Here is a 25,555-nt window from a genome sequence, read left to right as displayed (position 1 = left end):
TATCCAAAAACTGTGACTATGAGCACTAAAGGGAATAAAAGACACCCCACAAGAACAAGAAACTGAGAGATCCTGAAGGTGGAGGAAGTATGTGCGTGCTCAGAGATGGTGTGGACTGAGAGGTCCTGGGGTGGGCTGGAAGTTGGTGAATGTTGAGAAATGAACATTGTTTTTGAACAGGGGAGAGAATAGGAAGCTCTCCCTGGTGGCAAAGAGAAATAGAAAGGTGAAACAGAGTCCTTGAAAGGAGAGAAAGAGAACTGAAAAGGCAGAAGGAGCGAGAGGGTGTTAGGGGTATGAGCTGACTCTGTCTGGAGAAGAAATTAGAGAATTGGGTACAAACTGTTCCTGATCTGAGGAGCGAGTGCTGTGACCTTCAGGCAGCCCTGATGGTGTGTGGAAGGAAGAGTGACTAACTAGGAGGTAAGCAGTGAGCAAGGGAAGGGAGCATGGAGGAAGCTCTTGACTTCAGCAGTGAACTCATTCTTCAGAGCCAAGAACCACTTATGATAACTATACTAATAGTCCTAACTCCTTGGTATTGTCGGGTGAAGCCTAATGTACCATTTGTTATATTGAACAGAAATCTCTGAAGAATTTTATTTCTCACTACAACCAAAACTGGTGTCATATTTTGCTCGAATAGCACATTAAACGTTTTTACATAATGCAGCTTTCTTGTTCCAACCTTTCAGCTAAATACTGCAAATAGTGACAAGAAGGAAATAGTTTCTGCAGTGATGCAGAAGTATTTTATGACAAAAGCAGCATTTGGAGTAACATTCTAGAAAAGCAGAGACACTTTTTTCCCTCTTGTCGTTCTTATTAAGGCTTTGAGAGACTTTTTTGTACTGCCTCTTGCTGTTGGAATGCCTGTCTCCAAACAGCTTTCTGTAGTGGAAAATCCAATTTAATCTTAAACAGTTTTATCAGTTCTGCACTATTTTTTTCCTCCTATTGGAAAATAAAATAAAAGATTGTATGTCAACTTGACTACAAGGTGTAAAGCTTCTGAGTTTGCATTAATAAATTTATGCATCAATTATATGTTTGCACATTCATGTATGTGTAGCTGAAGGCAGCCTTTTTGTGAGCTGGGGTTTATTTATGCTGCACAGAATATATTTTTCCAATTTCTAACATTCATGAAAGGCAGATTTTTTCCAGAGATTGTCCAGCTTTCAGGTCTTCATGAGATGAAACTTAATTTCTTCTTCAGGGATAAGGAAGCTGAGAAATTAAATAAAATATCTATCTAGGAAATTCAATAAGCATTTGATGACTTTAATTCAAATGTTAACTCATTTTTTGTGTGTGTGACTGTGTGCTCCTGTTTATGCAGAGGGGTTGCATGTGCTTATTCATGCTGTGCTTCCTACAAACTAGGGTGGATTTGGAGAGCCCAAAGGCAAAGGAAGGGCTTACTGAAGCTCTTTTTTTTTTTTTTTTATCTCTGTGATTCAGAACATATTTAAAGAAGGGGAGCTGAAAGTCACTACCTCCCACTGCTTGCTGCACTGGACACACAGACACCCCTGCCAAGGCTCATGCATCCATTGCAGGTTTTGTCTGACAGTGTTTAACTGTTCTGAGTAGCCTTGTCTGGCGTCTCCATCTATGTCCCACACACCCTCAACTCCTTGCTCTGGGGGATCCGTTATATGCAACATGAGTTGTGCTGTGGGTTTGTCTCCAGCCCTGCCTCCTAGGTGAACCTTGGCTGTATGGCCAAGATGCAGTCTGGCCCCAGCCATGTTTGAGTTGTCTGCGTGGATTTTGGCTTATTGCTTATTGCCCCTGGGGGTAGCTGATAAAACCTGGAAGCAGCACCTGTCTCTCCTGCTGTCTAAGTGATGTGAGTGAGGGCAACTGCTCCCCAGTGGTTAAATCAGCTCAGCTCCAGAGACTGGTTCCTGGTGCCTTTCAGCCTTGAGGCAGCACCGGACCAGCTGCAGATTTCGTATCCCTCTCTCTGGATCAGTTAGGTCTGTGGGTTTCCCTACAGCAGCCCTTACATCTGTGTGCAGGGAACATGCTGTGGAAGGCTGGAGGGGCTGCCCCGGGGCAAGGCCCTGTTGTGGCTGCCCCTGGCGTGGTTTAAGGGCAGCTCTGTCACCTCTAGAGTCGGATGATCAATTCTCATCAGTGTGAACTTAACAAGGAAGGACAGGCTGGAAAAAGAAACTATCTGCTTTTCAAAGAGCAGCTGTGTAGTTGTACCCATAGGAGAAAGTGCTTACCTTGGCTGTGAAATAATGCCCATAGCTAAAAAGCTTTCGGCATTGTAAATGATCACACATTTCATTTCAAGGTATTTTCTCTTTCCTTCGGGCAGTATTGTACAGCTCTATTCCTCAAAACATGACACTATTTAATACTGCATCAAACACTTGAAAATAACACTAATGCAGCACTGAGAATGAAAAGCACCCCAAAGTCAGGAGATAGCAAGAGCCTTGCTCGTTCTGGAGCTGTTCCCTTTGCTGGCCTGGATATTCTTACATATTTTATGATGTACTGAGGCAGAACGCAGCTACTGCAGCTAACATGTTTGACAGGGCCTGTTGATGAAGGAAGGAGGAGCTGCAAAAAGCATGTGAGGCTTCGGATCAAACTTACCCCTACTGGGATTTGTCAGTTCTTATCTTGCCCCAGGACTAGGTTGTTTTTACCTGTGAGCACCTGTATGTAAGTGGGTACCAAGCTCTCTTTTTTTTTTTTTTTCTCCTGTCCTGGAGGAGCCCTGATATCTTTGTGTGGAGCCTTTTCAAATGGTAACAGCAGGCTTGCCTGGAAATGGCACGCTGTGGATCACATTTGCAGACCAGGAGAATCCCATATAGTAGTTGCCAGAAATCAAAGCCTTCAGCTGAATGAAGGTGTTATGTTATTTTCACTTGGATATTAAGTGATAATTAGTATTCTGTGTGGCCGTACCTGCAACATGGGATGTACTCCATTTGCTGAGAATACTTAGAAGCTCTCGTGGTCTTTCGCTATATAGTCTGTGATACATCTGAGATAAAGTGGTGTTTGCTTGCATTGCAGATGTTTATATCCTTACTCTGCTTTTTATAAATTTAATTTATAATGATCTACTGCTGGTTATTATCATGTATAATGTGTTCCTTTGTGGAAAATAATTAGAATAATGTATTAGGGTTACTTATGAGTCTTCTTGATAATGTGTATGTGGGCGTGCAGTTTATCATTGGTTTTGATAGAAAGGAAAAAAGGAGGTTAAAACAGTAATGCTGATATACAGGCAAAAATATTCAGCAAGTCTTGGCTGAATTTTGAAATTATTGTTATTAAACAGTGCTGTAAAGCACACTGCATGTGCAAGCTAGTTTATTTTGTTTCACTGAAAATTGTGTGCTGCCTGATTTAAGAAACTTGGATGGGAGACTGTGCCATGTAAAAGGCCATTTGAAACAAACACTGGTGATGGATAGACTTGTAGCTTTAATGGCAGGTCTGCTTTGTTGTGGTAAATACTGCATTTGTTAATGACCAGCGCTAGGGGGCTTGCAATATAAAAGCACTTCACAACTGTTTTAAGGGTGATCTGAACATGCAGGCTTTTTGAAAAATGACTTAAGATATGATTGATCGAGGACTAAGCAGAAAAGCATCCCTTGTAGTCCCTGAATAATACGATTATTCTTCTGCTAATAATATGCTTGATTTCTGAGTGTCAGTGGAACTCATATTTTGTTTTGACATACACAGCAGAAGTGAAAAGCAGCCATTGATGTGGATGATATCAGTGTGTTCAGCTGTTGCACCTAACAAATAGGCATCCGAATCAAATGAAGGGCCTTAGTTCCATGAAATGTATCTGTGAGCATTTATAAAAAATACATAAATAATTCAGCTTCCACCTACTTCTTTGGCCTTCACTGCCCTACTGACTTCTGCAAACTTAAGCCACGATCCCACACCTTTTCTTGGTGGTAGGATTATGGAAAAAGCAATGCTGAAGGGGCAGCTCAGAAACCAGAGTGAGAACTCTTGGTGTATCACTGTTGTACAGCAGACCTTACTACTTGCTGTCTTCCTTTCTGTTTCCTGATTATAAATGTTCACTTGTTTAACTGAAGCTACACTCTAACCAGGCAGTTGACACCTACCATTGTAATGCTATTTAGAGTTATTTAAATAAACTTATTAGATACTTAGGTCAGAGAAACAGTGACTTCCTTTTCTGTGTAAGAAGTTGGTATCTTTCCCTCTTTTAACCTTATAAACATTCAATGTGTTGGGAAATGTATACACTTCAGTGCTTAGGAACATCAAAAGAGATGTTGTATTCGCATCAGTGATCTGCACTGAGTATCAAGCAGTATTTGGGAAAGAATCTGGCATATCCCTCTGTGACTTATCTGGAAAGTGTGAATGGCATTTAATAAAACAGATTTTCCAGCAAATGACAGACCAGTGCCTTGAAGCAAAAAGTACTTCTGCCCTGTGCCAATCATTCACTTTCTTCCAGCTCAGTGATTTATCGTACGTAAAATGTTCTTGTATTTAAAACTGGTCCACACTGCAGCAATGGTAAGCTGTCAAATTCTTCCCCCAAAAAAGAGTATAAAGTATGAAAACTTGAACATTAACCAGCATTAGGTTGCTCGCATGACCTGCCTGCATTAATTATCAGCAGGCATTAAGAATACTTCTTGATGAGATGCTGCTTTGTCTTTTTCTTAGGAAAATAATGTGGGTGTGTATGGGTGTGCTTTATGAATGTGAATTTCTACTCTGATCTTCTGTGTAATGGTGACACCTCGTTGGTGTCGAGGGATTATACAGTCATGGAATCACTTCCTTGGAAAACTGAACAAACCATAACTGCAGTAACAAAGAACTTGTGATAATTTTTCCTGTTGCTGTTTGATCTGCTTTGAGTATATCTTTCACCTCTGGGATTTCTTTGAATGAGATTTTCTCTCTTTACGTGCATTCTCATAAAAATAAAATAAGAAAATTCCCAACCAACCCAAATGCATCTCTATACCTTTGTGTTCCCATGTGCTTTCCCTGTTTTTAGCTCTTGTGATTTAATTTCATTTCACTTACCACATTCTTCCTTATATTAATCCTAGTAACGATAAGCTTTGAAGCTGAACTAGGCAACAAGCTGAAATGATCATGTAGGAGATGCCTTTGAATTTTAATACTGTGTGTCCAAAAAAGCATTAGTATTCTGTGTGCTGTTTGCTTCAAGTAATTATGTTAAAATATTTGAAATTATATTAAAACCATAGTTTGTCTTATCTAACCTAAATTTTAACATATTCTGTATCTATTAACAAACACGTTTCTTTTTCTTCTGCCTCCAAAATTGTTGTTCGTAGGAGATACTGCTGACAACCTCTTAATCAAATGGGAAGTCACACACCCTATTTTAGCTGCCTTTTTGATATAACCCTGAATGTGAATGTTGTTCTAAACACCTCTTCAGAGTTTAAGTTGCAGTGCTGGTTACAGCAGCATGCTCCATCACAGGAAACATGGCGAGGTCCTACATTGTTGTTTGTTGTATTTTACAGATCGCATTGATTTTCCATGGAAAAGTAATGCACTGCAGAATATTGTGACATTAAGCAAGTTCAGTTGTGTTTTGCAGTTGTTAATTACCCTTACAAGGTGGATAAGAAATCTGTGGGGAATTCCTTAAAAGAGAAGTACTTTGCCCTTGGGATGTGTATTACCATATGGAAAGCAGGCTTATGTTCTTAGTTAATTATCTTTGTTGTTTCAGTTCATTTAAAGGAAATGTAATAATTTGTTGATTGTTAGTACCTGTGTATTTTAAAATGGGAAATTGTTAGAATAATAAAGACCCCAAGGGGATGCTTATGGTACTCCAGAAAGACGCCTTCAATTATTTTCTCCCAAGGCATTAATTTTTCTAAGTGGAACTGACAAAATATTACAAAGGTGATATACAACATCTTTGGAAAAGAGTGTTTCATTACTATTACTGTTTTCTTGCAGATGGTTTGAGACTTCTCCTAGTAATAATCACATTCCTTCTTTCTGCAAGACTGAAATTGCACTGAATTTGATAGCATTGAGCAGCAAAATATCAAAGTAATAATTGGAAAATAAGGGTGACTGTACTTAGTCTTGTCTCATGGAAATGTGAAGGTCATGGAAACAGGCAAGGGAGAAGCTCAGTATTATAATGAACCAATGGATATGGGTATGATCCTATTGAACAGAGAGCCTAGGATTATTCCACCTGGCTGGTGACAGGATACTGCTGTCATGGTGAAATAGTGTTCTTTGCTTTATAAGGTATTAGGAAGCTCTTTGTTCAGAGGGCAGTGTATATCCTGCAGAGCTGTGTGGGAAGCCAGAGATCTGACTTTTCAGAAAGGCTTGTGTCTGTGCTCAGGGCTGAAGCTATTCTTGTTTTGCTGCTCCTGTAATTATTGCTGCTCAGTTCCATTAACTTTTGGCGACGTTGGGAACAGCTTCACACTTCAGTGTAATATTAGGGTAATTGTACTAAACTGAAATTGTAGATTATTATTTATAATTTGTAACTTTTGTTAGCCGAATAATTCTATATAAGCTTATGAAAACAAAGGCTGAAATTGAAGAGGTTATTCTACTGATTTCAAGTGGTTGCTTTGTATTTACCTGCATGTGACTGACAGCAAGAAGTATCATCTAAGTAAAAGAGCAATCACTTCCTAAGCACTTAAAAAATTATGAGGCTTATTGTTTTGTTCTCTAGTAGAAAACCAAATCTAAGCACTTCATTTGTAGGCATTGCCTTGGGAAGCCATTATGACGCTCTGGAGCTGAAGTCAGAAGTGGTTGGAAACTTGCTACATAGGTCCAAGATTTGGACCTACGTAAGCAACCACATAGGTGATATTTAGAAGGAGAGGAATGGAACAGCTGGCATCTGCTGCTTCCATGAGCATTGGCAGTCTCTGACCAAGATATTTTGAAATGAAAATAAGAGCTGCAGGGGAATTTAAACTGAATTCCTTCCTGTATAACTTATTGAACAAGTATATCAGCACTACGTGCTCTTTAGGCATAGTCAGTTCCCCTGTGCTGAGTCCTGGAAAATCAAATAGCCCCTTCTCTCACTGTTTACAGCCATGAGTAAACATGTTCAGGTATGTTCCCAGAGGATTTCTATAGAGTTTGGAATGGACATCATCTAAAAATCCCTGCCTATACTGTCTTCAAATTGCAGCAATTTTTTCCTCCTCTTTTTACAAATCACTTGCTACAGACCTTGCTTCAAAGTTAGAATAGATCAGAAAAAACATCCTAAGAATATCTCCTTCTGTGCCAAGAAACCAGCCTCGTGTGTATTTTGATCCACATGTGCTGTCTTTGTCACATCTGTGCTTGCTTTGTATTCCAGTTAGCCTTGCAGAGCCAGGATGGCACAAGCTTAATTGAGGGCAAGATTTGGTCAGGAGAATCTTGTTGCTGCTGCTGCCTCAGGGCATGAACCAGAAAGAGCACAGCTTGACTTTCATATGTCTGAGGTTGAGTTTGCAGAAAACAGAGCAAACTTGCTCTGGAAATGGCAGTCACCCTCCTGAGGAGAACTGTGATTTAATGTGGTGAAGGGGTTAGTTCTGACAGTATTAACTAGCTCGGGTCAGCTGATGTCTAAAGCCAACATATCCTAGGTAGCTTGCAGTAGCTGTTGTCATTAGGAAGCTGTGCCCTGTTCTGTGGCCAGTGGTGTTACTCTGGTTATAACTGACTTTTTTTGTGGAGATGCTTCCCTTCTATGTTAGTATAGCCCCACTCTGATTAAGGAAGCTTTAAAGTGGGTTGAGTATGAATGTTTCACTGTAGGTATGAGTGCTAAGGCATCTTCAGCAAAATGTGCTTTATTTTGTGTTTTTCCTCTCTAATAATTTATCACATCAGACTATTAATATCATTCAGAACAAAAGAATGCAAATACATACTAGGTGGAGCGGAGATCATTTCTGCTGTCTTTGGGGAAATGCTTTGAATGTGTGTGTGGGAGTATAGATTTCGCTCACGTTTTTCATGTTCTTAAATCCACGACTGCTTCATCAAACCAAGATTTTTGCCAGACTTGTGGGACAGGCATGGAAACACAGTATCTGAAAATAGAAGCATCTGGTTCTGAATTGTGGTTTTCATCTAGTCTTTTAATTAAGTGCCTTTACACGCCAGGAAGCATCCTGACTTAGGTTGTGAAGCTGTTACCTGCATGATTATATAGCTGCTTGATTTCTGTAATATCTGCTCCTAAAAGTCAATTGAATGTAAAATTATGCTGGTAATACAGACATATGATTCTCAGATGCTATGAGCTCTGATTGGAGATTGACTGGTGGTCAGTTTACAGTGCTGCCTAGGTGAGATGGCAAAGAGTGTATGCATCTCCTGAGCTGCTCTTTTAAGTATGTAATTACAAATAAGTGTGACAGTAGTTTGCAGTTTAGGGTTTTTGCATGACAACCAAGTACAGGCTGAGGTTAAACACTGGCCTGCCTTGGAGAGAGCAGTGTATTTCAACTTAATACAGGATTAAGCATTAATCTAACTAGTTGTTAGAGGCTGGTTTGGTCATATTTTAATCCTTATTCCTCAATTAGGAGACTGTTACTTTGTATGAACAAATTGAACACTTGGAATAGACCAGAAGTTGTAAATGGGCAGCGTATGAGCTTTGTTCCAGCCCTTCCTGCAGCTCTGAGGCCAGGTTAAAGGCTGAACAATGCACGGTGTTGTTTAGACTGGCACTGGAATCTCTTTGTCTGGTGTTGAAGGCAGCAGACAGAATTGGCCAGAAAGCCTTTGTCAGTTTTGCCCACAGTTGAGTTCAAAGAGTGAGATGGAGAAAATAACTGTTGTTCAGAGCCATCTGGCTATTCAGCCATGTTGACTGGGAGTGTGTGAGGATGTCTTTGCTGCATGCTCTGCTGCCTGGCCGCCTGCAGGTTTTTCACTTCAGAGCAAAAACTGCAGCAGCAGCGCCAGGAATTAATACTTGAGAACTTGTTTTTTCCCACATGCCCCATTCTGCCGTATTTTCTTTACGTTGTCTATAGAGGAGGGAAGATATAAGACAAAGCATTTATTTGAGATGTTAAGCTGTGTCACTGAGAGGTGGGCAGGAAAACACCCCAACAAGCTGCATGAACTTGAAGGACACTGAGCTGGAAAGAAGCTCCAGAATGTTCTGAATACAGAGCACAGTCAAGATGAAGAAATACAATGTGTTAGGTTTTAATGAGTGTTATACAAGATCTTCCTAAAGTATTGATTAACTAGGCATCAGGGCTTTTGAACCTTAAATGTCTGCAAAAGCATGCAGGGTTTAGAAGAGTTATTGCTACTCTACAGAATAGAAGAGAGGTTCTGGGTAAAAATGATTGAATACGGCAAAGTCTTGGTACAGCTATTTTGGGCTACAAAGAGCCTTTGAGTGCTCAACAATAGCATCAGTGTTGGAAGCCCAAGAACAAAAAAGAACAGAAAAGCCATATATTCTGAATATCATCTATGTGGCATTTAAGCTTGGCTAGGAAGCAGTGAAAAGATCCAGATAAAGCATGGAGCTACACAGAAGGAGGCTTTCAAATTTACATCTCACCTCCTGTTTGGAAAGACTTTTTAGAAACTATGTCCATGAGAAGGAAGAAACGTAATGAACAACACATACATTTAACATTTTCAGATGTCAGTACTTTCATGTATTTGGTGCTGTGAAACATTTCCATAAGCTGGTAGTAATGTAACTAACATTAGTGCAGATAAGTTTTGCAACTTTTCACCCACGGTAGTAGCCCTGAGCATGCTTAGCAATGATATTTCCTACTGCTACAAACTCATATTTGGTGATGATTGGGTGTGTAGGTTTTTTAAGGCAGTCACACAGGATGAAATCCAGCAACAGTCAAGATTATAAATTTATATCTGTGGCATTTAAAGCATTTGAGCCACTAGCTGTTTTCAGATGTCTTCATCTTTGAAAGCTCATAAAAACAAGGGAGCTCTAATCAGGTAATTTAAGGTGAATGATGAGTCTTGCAGTTCAGAAATTCATAGTTATACATAGAAGTATATACATACTTATACTAAGAAAAAACTACAGTGTGTGTAAAAACTGGATACTAATGAACAAATCTATGACAACTTGGCCAAAGGCAAGCATCAAAGATAGATCAACATTATTTAAATATCTGAATGTTATGAAACAGTCTTTCTTTTTCTTCAAATATTCCCTTGACACCTATTCTATTTAGAAATGCTCAAAGGGCTGAAATAAAAGATAGAAGTTTGAGGTTATAGAAAAAAGTATCCCTATCACATGAAGAAAGTAAGCATGTGTGTCTGTTGGCAGCAAGATATGAAACCAGCAATCCTAAATGTATCAGTAAAATTCTAAAAAAAGAGAAGTTAAAGCTGTGGAAGCACCTGCATCTGACAGAGTTGTTCTGTCCAGTCCAAGAGAGCTTTGAAATACTTCAAAACTTGCAGGATGTGCTTGCTTTAACAAAGAGCTGCTGGTAATGACTTGGGATGGGCTCAACACTGGGATGAGTGATGCTGGGATAAAGGGTGCTTGAAGCTGCAGTTATCATGATTAGTGTCTTTATGATCTTTATATAAACAGCAAATTGTCACTTAGTGCAAATCTCGTGGATATGTTTGCTGCTTCTATATACTTCAGAAAAAATCTTATTGGTAGCTGAATCTGGTTGATCTGCTATTTCACCATTGATTAATTTTGCCCAAGATGCATATGTATTTGATTAAAATATAGCATTTTTGCAGGTACCTACGATGCTATGGTGAGAAGAGACATGCTTTTGATTAATTACAGATTAAGCAAAAGCAATAAATTATTTATTTTTTTCTTATTTCTGTCTCCTCAGCACTGTGCTGAGCATTCAGGGTTTCACTTTCAGACAGCTTATTCACCTGTAACTTCATAGATTAAGCATCAAATAGTCCAGAAAAGCACTAGGAAAACATATCCATGCCTCCATGTCTTGTAAATGTCCTTTTTCTTGTGTGGTTTCCAAGGAAGGAAAGTGTAAATGGGACAGTGCTGCTGATGTTGGGGTAAATGTATGATTAACAGCTTTCACAGTTAGGTTCCAAACTTATCTTTCTGTAACACTTAATCATCTGCAGAAGTCATTTTTTCATTTGTGTTTTCTATTATGAATGTTATCCTTTAAATGTAAACAAGCAGAAGTGAATTACTAGCGGTACAGAAACTCACTGCAGCAAATCAAAAAGGGCATACATATTCAAAGGTTTCACTTAACAAGGCTTGTTCATCTTTGTACCAGACCTCCTACATTTCAGCCATGCTCACTTTCTCCTGGGAGCTTTTGAATCCGTTGTCAGTCTGTAAAATTAGAAAGAAGATTGAATTATAACCTATGTAGATGCTAGAATTTTCCTATTGCAAAACTTCTCTGCCTCGGTAGACTCTCTGCATATACATCCATTGCCAAATATTCTGAGACCTTTTCATCTTGTCACAATTTTCTCCTAATACTTTCTCAGTGCATTTAACAACTGGGAAGCTTGCTTGAACAGTGCTACATAGGGAAAGTAAATTCTCACGGAAGAGATGGAGAAAAAGTGAAATTGGTGAAGACAGTGCATCTAAGATATACAAAATATTGATGTGCAGATTGAATTCCTTCCTAAATAAACAAGTGGCTTAACGAGAAAGTGAACAGGACACTTCAGCAGATAATTACCTGATTATGATATTTGAAGAATAAAGACCATAATACTCCGTTATTCTTCTGCATATTTAAGTCTGTCACATTTCCCTTACACGAGGTGGTATTTGGAAAGATGTGTGTACAGGAACATATCTGTTATTAAAGGCCAGATCCTGCAACACAACCCAGCATTAGGCCTGCAGTTTGTTAGGACAAAATCTTTCCTTTAGAGATGTAAATTGTTTCATAAAAAGGAAAAACAGAGTAGCCCAACAATCCTTTTCCTTTAAGTACCAGTCTGGATTAGTTATAGCATGCGACAGAGGGTAGAAACAAGTAAAACTCTGTAGAGGTGGGAAATTAAAACATCAGACCTTTACTGGAGTCTATTTATGAGGATGATTTCTAAAGAGGAGCCTGGTGGGCCAGAACTGTAAACTTTCCAGTAAACCATACCGCTGGGATTCGTGCTGCCAGTATTTTAACAAGGTCTGGACTATCACAATAGGATGAATAAATAATAAATGGCCCCTAGTGTGCTGCAAGAGGAACAGTGAGGTGGTGAGGTATTGATTTGATTCGTTTCCTAATTAAACAAAAATTATTGCAAATAACTACCACCAAGGAAAGAGGCAGCAGACATAGAGAATGGAGAAGTGCAAAATGTCAGTTTTTGACAGAGGATATATGACAATGGCACTGAATGTGCCAAGGATGCTTCAGGGCATTCATTCAGTCTAGCTGATGTCCTGTTCATGGGGTGGGGGGGGGGCAGGGAGGGGGTGAGATGTTGGGGACAGGGCAGGGAAAGAATAAATTTTGCTTACTCTTAATCCTCAGCAAAATAATGATGGACCTACAAGAGTATTTTTCCCAAATTTTTGTGGCAAGACTGCTCAGCAGGGACACCACAGTGGCACTGAGAACATGCTGTTAATTTGGATAGTAGTTACTTCAGATGTACACACCAAAAATGTCTTCCAGATCTTTATTCGTTCATTTAAGGTGACTTGTTTGTTAACCAGCTGGGCTATTTAAAGTGATGATCAAGCAATTAATTATCCCTTCTTACAATATGTTTGACTTTCTATTAATAAGGTATTAAATAGCGTCATCAGGGAAGCAACACTCAGTTTCTGCTGCTTAGCATTTCTTTGGGGGCTGTAATGCTTGAGTAGTGCAGATGTTCTAACTTAAGACTGCTCTTTTCCATCTCAGATTGCGCAGTGCGAGAATCAGGAAGTGTCACCTCCTGATTCATACTCTGATACACACTTGCTGTGGCATTTTGCATGAATAAAAGCAGTACTGAACACGTATGCACAGGGGAAGTGGCAGGGTAGTCCTTTGTGCACATGGGTTTGCTAAGGAAGATGGTTTGCACTCATTTTCTATTCTAACCCTGGCATGCTGGAGGCATTATTTCTAACCATAAGTGTGGATTTTCTGTACTGCTGGCATATAGCGTGGCAGCTCTGCCACAATCTGCCTGATTTGTCTTAGGACATGGTAGTTATTTTCTTATCAAAAGATAATTCAAGTGTATTATTAAGACAATGGATTTGACTTTTCAATGAGTTTGTCTTTAAGAACAGTTTTCAGAGAATGAGTCAGCCATATGTTAAATCAAATTTAACATCCATTATGAAACACTGAATCATACTTTATATCTCTGTAATGATAATAAATGATCATCTCTCCCATGTTCCCCTCATTTGTACTACTACTCATCAATCTTGCTAATATCACAAAGATTTATTAAATGAATAATCTTCAAACTATAACTGTTTTAATATTAATAGCTCCATTTTATGTTGTTTCTCTTATGATAATTCCATTTGTGTTTAAGCATGCTGACTTAAAAAGTAATAATGCTCTTTATAGTGAAATTTAATGAATAGAAAACCAGTAAATCAATAATCAAGTCCTCCTTAATGAGATTTTGTAATTATACCAATGCATTACAACATACAGTAAATTTCCAAATGCCCTTCAAATGTAGGAGAACCATAGAAGTAGCAAACTACAGAATGAGAACTGAGGAGGTGTTTGTATGAAAGAGATATTGAGATACCACTGAGAGTACATGTGGTTCAATAAATACTTTTGGTCTCTGCTTAAAAGTATTCAAAGGCTGTTGTGTGATGCTCAGTGAGTTGTGGCTCAACTCTGTAATGCAAAACCTCTATGTTAAAAATAAGCTTTAGATATTTTATCCATAGTGACTCTGTTAACAAGTCCTTACTGAGGTCTAATTTGTCCCATTTTTAGTCTCCATCAGTATTCAGTATGTCTCTGCATTACATTTCTGTGCAGACTGAAAGTAGCTATGCGATCTCTTTTTAACCACTATGCCAGGAGATGGATTACAACTGGACCAGAACACCTGTATCTCAGGCCCAACTGATGTGAAACTGCTGTGAGCAGCTGTGTTCACTGGATCCATAGCTGAGTCCAATAGGGAGGAGTAGCTGCAGCCAGCTACTAATGGAGCAAATGTTCAGGGATGTATTTTAACCTTACAGCTGAGTAATATCTTAAGCTCTTGGTTGGTTAGTAGATTACTTCATGTTAAGTAAATACACTGGCTTTAATAAAAAGTAAATAATGCTGAAGAAGTAAAGAGTGGATCCATTGGTTAAATTTGGCAGAAGAATCCCTGGGATCTGAGACAGTTGGAAGGCAAATTTGTTCTCCCTACAGTTGCCTGTTGTACACAGCACCACATAGTGCTCAGCAAGTCCTCAACCTCTGTTTGCCCCACCACTAATAGCAATAGAGAGGGGCCAGATCTATTTATTGGGCTCACCCCTGGTGCAGGTGTGGAGAACTATTATTAGAGGTGGGGTTGGGATAACAGAAGTGCAGTTTGATGCCTTACCTGTGGTTCTTGTTAAGCTCTCAGCATGGCTGCTGTGGGCTGTGCACACTGAACAGCTTCTTAATCCCTCCAGCTTCAATATTTTTGCTGTGTTGCAGTTTCTGAAGTGCCTGGTCCGGAAGGCCTGGGAACAATATGTTTCAGTAATCCAGCTGAGATGTAATGAAAGCATGAATGACAGCCTAGCACCCTCCTGAGACAGCCTTGGTTGTAGCCTTACTTACTGTCCTCTGTAGGTGTAGAAGTTTTTGTCATGTAGCTAAACTGATAATCAAAAGATGGGCTGATATCAAAGATGACCTCGAGGTCATGAACCTTCAAATGAGATGCTATAAAACTTCCTTTAAATGAAGTTGCAAAGCATGAAGTGCCATTCAAAAAGTAACAGGCACTAGACAATATAAGCTCAACATTCTTTAAATTTAATCGCAGGGCATGTTTTTCTGATACCCACAGCTACATGTCATTTAGGTGTCTCATCAAACAGGAAATTACTTCCCTTGAATCACCTGTAATAGGAAAATAAGCTGTGGCATTATCAGTATAACAATAGTTTCAAATTATGCCTCTTGGTCATACTCCCTAATAAAATCCCAGGGGCACAGGGCAGACACCTGCAAATTTAGGTTTGAAAGTCACCATTGCACATTTTGGGAGGAAAAAAAATATCTGATTTCATTTGTATCAGTGAAACACAAGGTAGACAGTGTGCATAAGTGAAGTCTTCTGGTGCATAGAGAGGAGTGGTGAGGGTAAGAAACTGGGGAGGGGATTCAAAGCCAGATTCAGTTTCCTAATATCTTATAGATGACACATGACTTAAACCTGCCATCTTTACTTTTGCCTTTCCTTTTCAATTCATGTTTTAATGAGCAAGTAACACCAGATATTGTGTGACTTTTATTGTGTCTGAGACCTTTCAGATCTACTATGTATAAATGAAATATGAATTGCTCTGTTAGTCATATTCTTCTAGCTTTATATGCTTCCCAGATTAAAAAAAAAAATCCTCACAAAAGTAGGCATTTTTCCCTTAAAAAGGTCTTTATCTTAGTTCATCTGTCTCTATATAGCTTTACTCTGAGCTTTATCAGACAAACTGCATTCCTAAGAATTGGGAGAATGAGATTATGGTATCATAGCAGTAAATGCTGTGGTGGTGGCTTTTTGTTTTGTTTTGAAGCAAGATCTAATGGATCATTTTGTCTACAGCTGACCTTACAGGAGACATAGTGAACAATCACAGACTGTGTCTAAAAGCTAAAAAGCTGCTGCTTTCTTACCAAAATGAACTGCAGTGTATGAAGCCCCTTGAGATGCTACACTGTATGCGTTAAGCACCACAGCTCCTCACTTGGCCCTTCTGCTGTTTCCCAAGCTTCTCTAACTTCCTGAAATCAGACATTGTGGATGATGTTGGCCTCTAGGGCTCTCATATTTTAAGAAATAATCTTCCCCTTCTGGACCTCAGAACCACCTACTGGAAATCCTATCATCCATTTAGTTTAGTATGTATTAAAGTTTTGCAATTAATTATCTGCAGTTCTAATCCAGTGAGTCTGTGCAATTAACATCTGGGATTCAGCACATCGTTTTGCTGACTTTTTAATTTAAGGACTTGGGAGGCAATAGATACCTTCTAAGAGAGATGAAATGAGTAAAATTTAACATATACTCGAAATTCTGATTGGTTTCCTGTCTTTGAACCAATCCAGTTATTCATCGACTCTCCAGTACATTGGTCAGTGGTTGTTGTTGATGATATTTAAACGTATGGCAACAATCTTTGGTGAGGTGAGGTGATCTGAAGCAGAAACAGAATATAGTAAGAGGGATTTCTGGGCTCTGTACTCTGTTTCTCGTAACATCCAAACAGTTGACACTGTTTTATTTTGTCCTACAGTAAAATAATCTGAACATTATCCCATCCCTGAGGTGACAGACTTAATTGATATACTTATTCCAAAACCCTTTCAAAGGATACTGCAATGGTGAAAATAGTCTGACTATTAAAGTTAACAGAAGCTTTTCCTCAACCCTGCTCACAAAGCTTAGTTCATTCATTTGACAATCAGGGCCTTTCTGCTTTTGAGAAGACAAACAACAGAAACCTATTCCATGGGTAGTGCTCAACCTGGGAAAAAAAAGAGTCCCAGTTTCTAGTAAATGGTGGAGGAAAATGATTATCTGTTTTGTAATAAAACAGAAAATGATGTCTGCAACTATTTCCAGAAAGGACTATTATGGAAATCATTCTGTATATTCTTGAGCAATTGGTAACTTGGCTATACTTTATCCTGCTCCTTCACCTTTTCTAAAGGCAAGAGCACTGCTTAGAGCATCCCCCTGGTTTTGCTTTATCAAAAAAGCACTTTCTGCCTTACATACATTGAAGTCAAAATGGACACTGATCCTTCCTTCAGCCAGTACCTAGATGCAAATTTCACCTGTTACTTAAAATCCTGTCATTTTCTCACAGTACCTACAATTCAGAAATCCCTTATTATTCAGCTCTCTGAAGTGCAGTGACAACAAAGTGTCATTTACAAAATGACACAGTTATGTTCTCTTAGTAGGAGTCAGTGAGAATGGCTCAGGTTTCTCAGAATAAGATTGTGTTAGTTAACTTACCAATGTAATGTGTCTTTATTTTGGGAAAGAAGTTATTTAATTTCAGTTGTGTATTTGCAGAAATTTGCAAGTTATTGTTAGGCATCAGGTACACACTTTTTTTTTTTTCCTCAGCTACGTCACTTGAACTATTTTTTACATACTGCATCTGTTTTTGCAGCGTTTAGCATTCAGGATGGAATCGAGGCAAACTATTTGTGCAGGTGAGAGCTGGAAAGTTTCTGTTTTGCAATACCATTTCTTCTTCCTGTCTGGAATATTCCTGAGCACTGTGGGAAGACCTTGTCAGAATATGTAAAGGCATAAGTCAATCAGCCTTCACATCGTATGTGTATATGCCATGGACTGAAATATATATATACACACATACGCATCCATATATATAAAAATTGGAATAGGAAAACTACTTCAGGCATTTAGTGTTTTACAGGAGGATATCTAAAAGCTAAAATATTATGTAAAAATTATTGATAAAATATTGAAGAGTTAGGAGAGAAACTGTCTTTAGCGTCCTCTCTGTTTGGCTGCAGGCAAATGGGTAATGCAAGGGATGACAAACTCCCGTGGTTGTGAGGTTTCCTATGACTCATCTACGTGGTTAAAAATCCAGCACTAATCAGTGTAGATGAGAGTTTGACTGCACATCGGACTGAGGTGCAGTGTATGCAGACTCCCAGGTGGATCTATACTGTGCTCTGTGCCACACACACACCTACTGGCTTGGACGGTTTCCCATTGCTGGGGTATCCCAGTATGGAAAGGAACTGAATGGTAGCCAGGAAATGGTCTCTTAAGGCACCTCCTGTGCAGTCAATTCATAACTCTTATGTAGAGTGCAAGAAATAGCAGAGTACTCTTTATAACCAATGTGTTCAGGTCTGTAGTTAACTGCCCTTTCTTAGTCAGAAAAACTCCTTAGTTCAGGATGAGATAATTACTCTGCAAAAAGTGAGCTCCCCAAGATGTTATTAGGCTGGCTTAGTAGTGGGTATTACTGCCTTTAGGTTTTCAGGAATCAGAAGCTGGCCTCCTAAAATGATAGAAGTGACTTAATAAAATAAGAGATTAACAGGCAAGAGAGAGACTAACCTTGGACTTACTATTGTTTGCCTTTTAGTTTCTGAAAAAATTGGGTACATTTAGACACGCTTTAAGGCTTTTTTGATCCATCAGGAATAAGAACTGCTCTGTGCTTTCAGTAGAAATGTTCCTGAAAGCCTTTGCTTCCAGCAATCAAGCTAAAATTCAGCTGTTGCAACAGTAAGTAGCACCTGGGGAAGGTCAAGCATGCAACCTAAACATTCCTTGAGACTTGCTGTATGCGTGGTCCAAAATGGATTTGACTCAGGAAATACATATTTGAAAGGTAGGATTGGTGCCAATAAAAGAAAATCCTTTACGGGAGACAATAGAAATCTTACTATCATTGATGGATGCTTCTGCCACACAAGTATGGAGAAATAACCTTCTTGTAAAAGCCTAAAGAATGCTGTCATCTGGCTCATTGCTTGTTCTGTTTATTTTGCCTTGCACCTTTTGTATTCTCATTAGCTCCTTTTTCTTCTATTGTGATCTAGTTTACATGCTGGTGAAACACTCATTTTAATATTAGAGACAGCATGATATGCATGCAAATAATACTTGGGTAGATAATATCTATTCTGCAATGGTAGGTGTAACCCATTTTCTCATCTTAATAAGTTTTGAGCAAATAGATATGTGAAATGATTTACGAAAATAGCAACAGAACCATTGTTCTATTAGAAAGGCAGACATATTTCAAAACCAAAAGCTTAAACCATGGGACCCATGAGGTAATGATCCTTGCTCCTTTCCTGGCTGTAATATGTTGTATATTTTTGTAGTGCAACATGGAAAAGGAAACCTGTCTCTTGAGAAAGGGCTTGTGATTGAGTTGTAGCACCTTCTGCTTTTGCATGGCTGCATGTTATCAAGGACTGAGCACGAGGTGCAGCTGTTAAAACTAGAAACATAAGGGGTATCTGAACCGCATTTGCTTTGAGATTTAAGACTGGAACCTTCAGAATTACAGCAGGCTAAATGCAGCATCTCAGCTACTCCCTTGCTTTAACTGTTTACCTGACACCAGTGTGATAGTATAAGCATTTTTTCCCCTCACCTTTTCCCAGATGTTAGTGTTTGTAAGCCATCTTTAGTATTTGCCTTTGTTTGGACTACATGGAGAAACAAAAGGAGCTTGAACTGAGGTCAAGAGCAAACACTGTCAGCATCCATTTCCATAATGGTACCAGCATTGAAGAGAAGAAAGTTTAGCTTGTAGATAGAGGATGTTCAATTTAGCTTTGAGTCCATGTAGAGAAAGGCAGTACTTTCCATAGCATTACCAGAAATGCCTATAGGAATAGGATGTTTAACTATGTTTAACTCTAGGCTTGGGGTTTGTCTGGCTTAGTGGGCACAGAGAGGAAGCACCTCAGAAGGCTTTTCCTGTAAGTTGTGGGGACACAGAAGTGCTTCTACAGTGTGACACGTCTCCTTCAGACTACTGAGGGACTCCAGTTGAACTGGCTTCTCTCTAAGGTGCCTGATTTTAGAAGGAAAAAAAAGTAGCAAACAGTCTTATGAGCAAAGAGTGGGGAGATAAGGAACTTTTCCACACCAGAGATACAGGAGGAGAAACGGCCTCTCAGGGTTAACCAGCAGAGCTCAGTGCCAAGCAGAGCTTTTCTTTTCCTGCAACAGGAATGCAAAACTTTGTATTGTCATCATCTTTGCCATTAGCAGTCTGTGTGAATAGTTCTGGTTACTCTCTTTGCACTCCTGCTCATGTTCTTCAGAACTTTCAGAAACGATTGGAATATCTTTTCAATTTCAAATGACTTGTTCTCTGTAAATCTCTGCTCAAAGGCATGTTGTGAATGCTAGTTAATCTCATATTTCCTTCTGGCTAGCATGTTTTAATTATAAAAGGCAGAGCACTGGAAGATGGTTGAGGATAACTGATTAAAGGATATTTCTGTGTGCCATAGCTAACATTAGATGAGCAGTAGGGCATAATTTTGTAGCGTCACGTCTTTTTACACTTCATCTGAAGTGTGATGACTTGTGCAGATAATAAAGTTCCCATAACTTTGACTTCTTGGAGTTCTAAATGCCAGAGCCACCACTCAAGTGCCTTTGTTCTGGACCTTTTGGTAAAAGATCAGCTCCTAGGAGACCTATGGTTATCTCAGCAGTGCTGCATCAGACTGCTGCACTTGTGAGCACTGCTGAAAGAGTGAACTCCCCCAGAGCCAGAGGGAGCTGAGGGCACACAGGGTGCAGCATCGATGTAGCTGCACGATAGAATAAGCACCAGGCTGGAGGAAGGTGCTGCTGAGGGAAATAGCTTTCTGGAGATGTGACAAATTATTTCAGCTTAAAAGTTATGTTTTCTGGATATTGCCTTGTTACACTGCAAAATCATGCAGATTGTTGCAGTCTATGGCATGGAGAATGTGACATTATTGACTGGACTGCAAGTGAGGGTGAGGCTAACCACTATGTATGTGTAGGAGAAGACACTTGGCTTGCAAACTCCATGGCAAGGACTGGATTTTGTTTTGTGTGCAACAGGCATAGTAAGCCTTTTTTTTTTTTTTTTTTTTTTTTTTTAATACAACTTTTTTTAGTGGTGCTTAGAAGTTTCCAGGGGAAAAAAAAAAATAAAAAATTAGTAAATAGCAATTCTTATTTTGCTTCTAGTCTTTAAATCCTGCCAGCAGCAGAGGCTCAAAGAGCCTTTGGGAAATGACCACTGTTGATAACTTTGTCCTTTTCAAATTGCTTGTGGTAGGGGTCAAGCCTGAGGTCCCAAACCTTACTTATCTTCTGGGTCCCTTTGCAGAAGCAGGCAGTGCTGAGCCCTGCTGCTGGCCCCTCTGGCAAGAGAGAGTGGGTAGCAGGTTGCTGAATCACTTAATTGTGGAGGGAGGGGAAAAAAAGAAACATGCTGTATATATAATGATGTGTGCATTTAGGTGATATCAGTGCACAAGTGCACACAGTAAGTTAGTCTTGTGTTGGGTGTTATTCTGTGGCCTTTCATAAATTAATATTCATTTAATATTTTGCTTTCTGTCGAAAATCTTAAATTTGTTTTCCTAAGATTAATTTTTAATTTATCACGCAAATGAACAAATAAACAGAGAAGATGCATTACTAATGTAGAACACTTATTGTGTAAGTCACTGAAAGCCACAGATGTGTCACGAAAATAGATGGCAATCAATAATCACAGGAAGATGTTACTTCTTTTCTTGCAAAGCTGCAGCTATGAACTCCCCTTCCTGCTGGTAGGAGTGACATTGCCAAAGCACTACATAGGTATTTGAGATGGAATCTTTCACAGCTGTAAAGAAATCAGCTTCAAGAAGCAGACACTCAAGCAAATACAGTGCTGTCTTATGTTGCAGAATGAGGCTATTTAAAAATGAACCAGAAAATTATGATTGGGCTCTGAAAAGAAAATAATCTTTTTCCACATGGAAATGTTTCTTTTACATAATGTATTTACATCTTGTAGTTATTGTTTTTATTATTTTTCTCATATAAACATAGTGAATAGTAACAGGGGGAAGTGGATTTGCTAAAGTGTATTTATTGCTGTAAAGCCAGAACTCATTATAGCAAGTTTGCCAGCCAAGAGATGTGCATGGTGTTTAAGTTATTCTGTGACTGCATCATTTGATAACATCAATAACATTTAGCAAGCCCTTCTGTATTAAAGTCACTTCACTTTAATTACAAAGAACAGATATTACAGTAATCTGCTTTAGAAAGAAGTTGTCAGTAACACGGTACTGCACCTCTTTTCTTCCTGTGCTTATCTGCAGTTTTGAAACTCTCCATCTTCTCATGGCTTTCCTATTTTACCCAGCTTTGCGCCCCTAGATCAGTTACTGCACTGATAAGACCTCCCATAATGCATTAACCAGATGTATTGGGAAGCATATTGACTTGGCTCTGTTGGTACTGATTTGGTCACACTTACAGCAGTTTTTTCTGCCATTCATACCAGGGAAGGTTATTCTCACACGTGGGATTTTGCAGTGTTCTAAAGCTTGCACAGTCTGACCCAGTCTAATTCTCTGCCAAACAAGGCGTTGGCACGTAGCAGCCACCATGTTTTCGTAAGAGTGAGTTTCTCTGACTTATGAAAATGAAAAACTCTGTTGTGATGTGCTTTTGGCATCTTATTTCTTTTCACGAGTTCCTTATTATATTTTGACAGATGTCTGACAAAAGAAGCTGTCAATTCTGTGATTTAACCTTGGTGTGTCACTTCCAATTTCAGTGCCTAGGCTTGTGAAACAATAGGTTTGATCTTAGCAGTTTGAACTTCAGTAAAGTTATGTTCAATATTTTTTTAAGAGGTGCTTGTTGAGTAAGAACATTTTTTCCTCGTACTCAAGATAGAGGCCCAGTGTGTTCACAGTTGCTTGATTTGTGGGTTATCTTTTGTGAGAATTATTCTTAGAAAAGTCAGCTCGCACTAGCCTGTAATTTTGCAGAGAATTCAGTATGAGAGAGACAGTTGTTTTGCTACTTCCTCATGCAACAATAGTTTAATTCATTGTAAAAATCTAAGCAGCTAATACCGAAAAATATTAGAAAAGTTACATGGATAAATAGGAAGCAATCAAATCAGTGCTGTTGTTTTTGTTTGTTTGTTTTGTTTTTTCTTTTTTTGCTTTCTAAGACAAAATAATCCCTCAGAAATATGCAGCGAGTCAACTCCTTTCTACCTGGGGAGCATGGTAGTGCCTGGCCATCTTGTCTCTGGAGATCTCTACAGTGCTGTGCAGAACTGCCTGTGCAACACAGGGCAGATAATATTTAGGGAGGGTTCAGCACCGTCCATTGCAGTAAAGTGTCCCTATATTCACTGGCTGTGAAACAGGTCTGGAGGCTTTTCCATAGCAGAAGCCTGGTGATTTGAAGCTGAGTCCAAACCCAAGTGTTAGACTTGGATTTTCAACCCACTTTCCAGCATTATTGCTCGAGGTTCTCTGTGCTGATGGATGAGCACCCAGTACAAGTCATTAGTGTTCCTGAAAATGTGATATCTGCCAGACTGAAGTCAGGTACTTCAAAAAGATGTTGCCCTGTGTCAACTCTAAAGTATCAAAGATGATGTTGTTGTCACCCGACAGTGCTGGTGGGTGTTGTAGAAGGGGCTGTCATTTGGGCTTCATTGATCACACTAAGCAGCTTCTTTACTTTCAATTACTCATGGATGTCAGGAGGAAAAAGAGAACACTGGAGAGGTGTTATATGTAGTGGCACTTCAAAGGTGATTACTCTTTCTTCCTATCAATCATGTTAAGAAAATTCTCCTAGCGCAGTTGATAATCCTATTTTCCTTTGTAGAAAAGAAAGAGGCTTGATTCCAAACTAGCCATAGAATTAACAGTGTCATTACACATTTTTGAACTCATTACAACATACTTAGTATGCCTGAGATGTAATAAATTTGAAAAGCAATTTCTCCAATGATGATATGAAGTGGATAACGATTTTTTTTCCAAAACAAATTGCAGATCAACTCATCAAGCTTTTTTTCTTAGATGCCTATGTACAAATCCTTCACTGTTGTCTACTTGTGTGACTGCTGAGGAGTTGAAATTCATTTACAGAAATAATACAAGGACACAGTGTAGCAAATAACATACATACTGTTCATTTTGTTTGAATGCAAATTTCTGAAGTTGATTTCCTAACCTGTTATAGTAAAATCTTCTCTTGCTTAAACTGTGCTATGAGCACATTTCCATTACGTTCAAGATCAACATGCAGCCAATCTATAGAAAGTTTTGTTTATTTTGCAATCACTAGATTCAGTAAGTGTAAGGTGGAGCAAGATTTGGATCTTAATAAAGATCAGCTCTTAAGAGGGTATGGCCTTTCTCCTGACACTCTCCAGGCAAACTTTTTATTGAGGGGGGAACAAAAAAGCCTGAGTTGTCTGTATCTAGAGCACTCAGGTGATACATGTGGAACAGACTGAAAAAGCTTTGCAGATGAGTAAATGTTCAAATCTGCTTGGTCTGTTCTTCAAGCAAATATCAGCAGAGATTGCTAGATTTGTTGCAAAAACTGGGGTGCCTCCGGTAGACCTCCTCAATCATATGTTCCAACTTCCCTCTTCATTGCTTTTTTTTTTTTTTAAAGAGCTCCACAGCTCTTTCCAGATTTATTTTGCAGGTCTCTAAAGCATCAGAAAAGGAGCCCCTTGGGCTTTGTAGAGACCAGTAATGACTGTGTAAGCAAGCCCATCTGATCTTCCCCTAGGTTTGATTACACACCTGCTAGAGCAGAAGCTTCCCAAGGGGTCAACAAGTCTGACGGGGCGGGGGAGGAGGGAGGGGGGACAAAAAACAAAACAAAGCAAAAAAACCCACAAACCAACAGACAAGCCAGAGAGCTTCAAACAAATTGCCCTACCACCCAGGCAAAGCATGTCAGCAGTGTTCTGGGATGAAAGAAGGGAAAGGGATAGCTTGGTTTGAGAAATTCTTGTTGTTAGTTCTTTCCCAGGCTCTGCAAGGTTTGGATCTTTTACTAAAAACATTTTAGTTTTGTCTGGGTGCAGCTGCTGGGAAACGTTTCTTCTTATTCTTGCCTCAAGGCATCAGTGAAATGATGGAAAATGCAGCTGACTGCTCTGCAATATGACCAGGATCAGCACGATCATTAGATAGACTGGAATACCTAATCTATCATAAACCTCTCTCTGATTTACATAACTCATTTATCTGTAGGGAGGTGCCACCCACCTGGTCCTTCATTTCCAAAGTTCCTGTACCACTCGCCTGTGTGAGAGGGGGTATTCGTATGTCAGCCTGACAGTTGAGGATGCTAAGACACAGAGATTAAGTCATTTTCTTAGTGTAAAGTTTGCAAATATCACTGAGTGCCTCTGACTGCTAGATATAAAGGCCTAAACAAGGGACAGTGTATGGGGAAAATCATTTGAGCCAATGTGTTGCAGCTAAAAGCTGTCAAGAACGTTGAACTGCTATAACACGAGCACATCACACCAGTTGGGCAGAAGTGCGAGCGTGAGATCTGCAGAAAGTTGCAAATGTTCTCAGTGTATCACAATTATAGCCATCGCAGTGCTAAACAACGCCGTGAAACTGCAGAGTTGCGTAACCTGAAAGTTTTCACATCTCCCCTCTGCTGGGGTAGTCTGGGGGTGAAAATAGGACAGCACCAGATAAAATGAAAGGATTTAGATCACTTGTTTTTTTCACTGCTTTCTCTCTTTGTGCTGTAGTCAGCTGATGGCTGTCAGAAGCAAGGC

At 39.3% G+C, this 25,555-nt stretch overlaps 1 protein-coding gene across 13 annotated transcripts in view; it reads left to right on the top strand.

Annotated features, from left to right (window-relative positions):
* The window catches only part of FHIT (fragile histidine triad diadenosine triphosphatase), a 511,778-nt gene that overhangs the window by 309,136 nt on the left and 177,087 nt on the right, over positions 1–25,555 (top strand). The gene's annotated exons all lie outside the window — the stretch shown is intronic.

This window comes from Phasianus colchicus, chromosome 11 (genome assembly GCF_987193195.1).
Source record: "Phasianus colchicus chromosome 11, bPhaCol1.hap1.1, whole genome shotgun sequence".
NCBI lineage: Eukaryota > Metazoa > Chordata > Aves > Galliformes > Phasianidae > Phasianus > Phasianus colchicus.
Note: the sequence above shows the minus strand (reverse complement) of the source record. Positions and strands in the feature narration are given on the sequence as shown.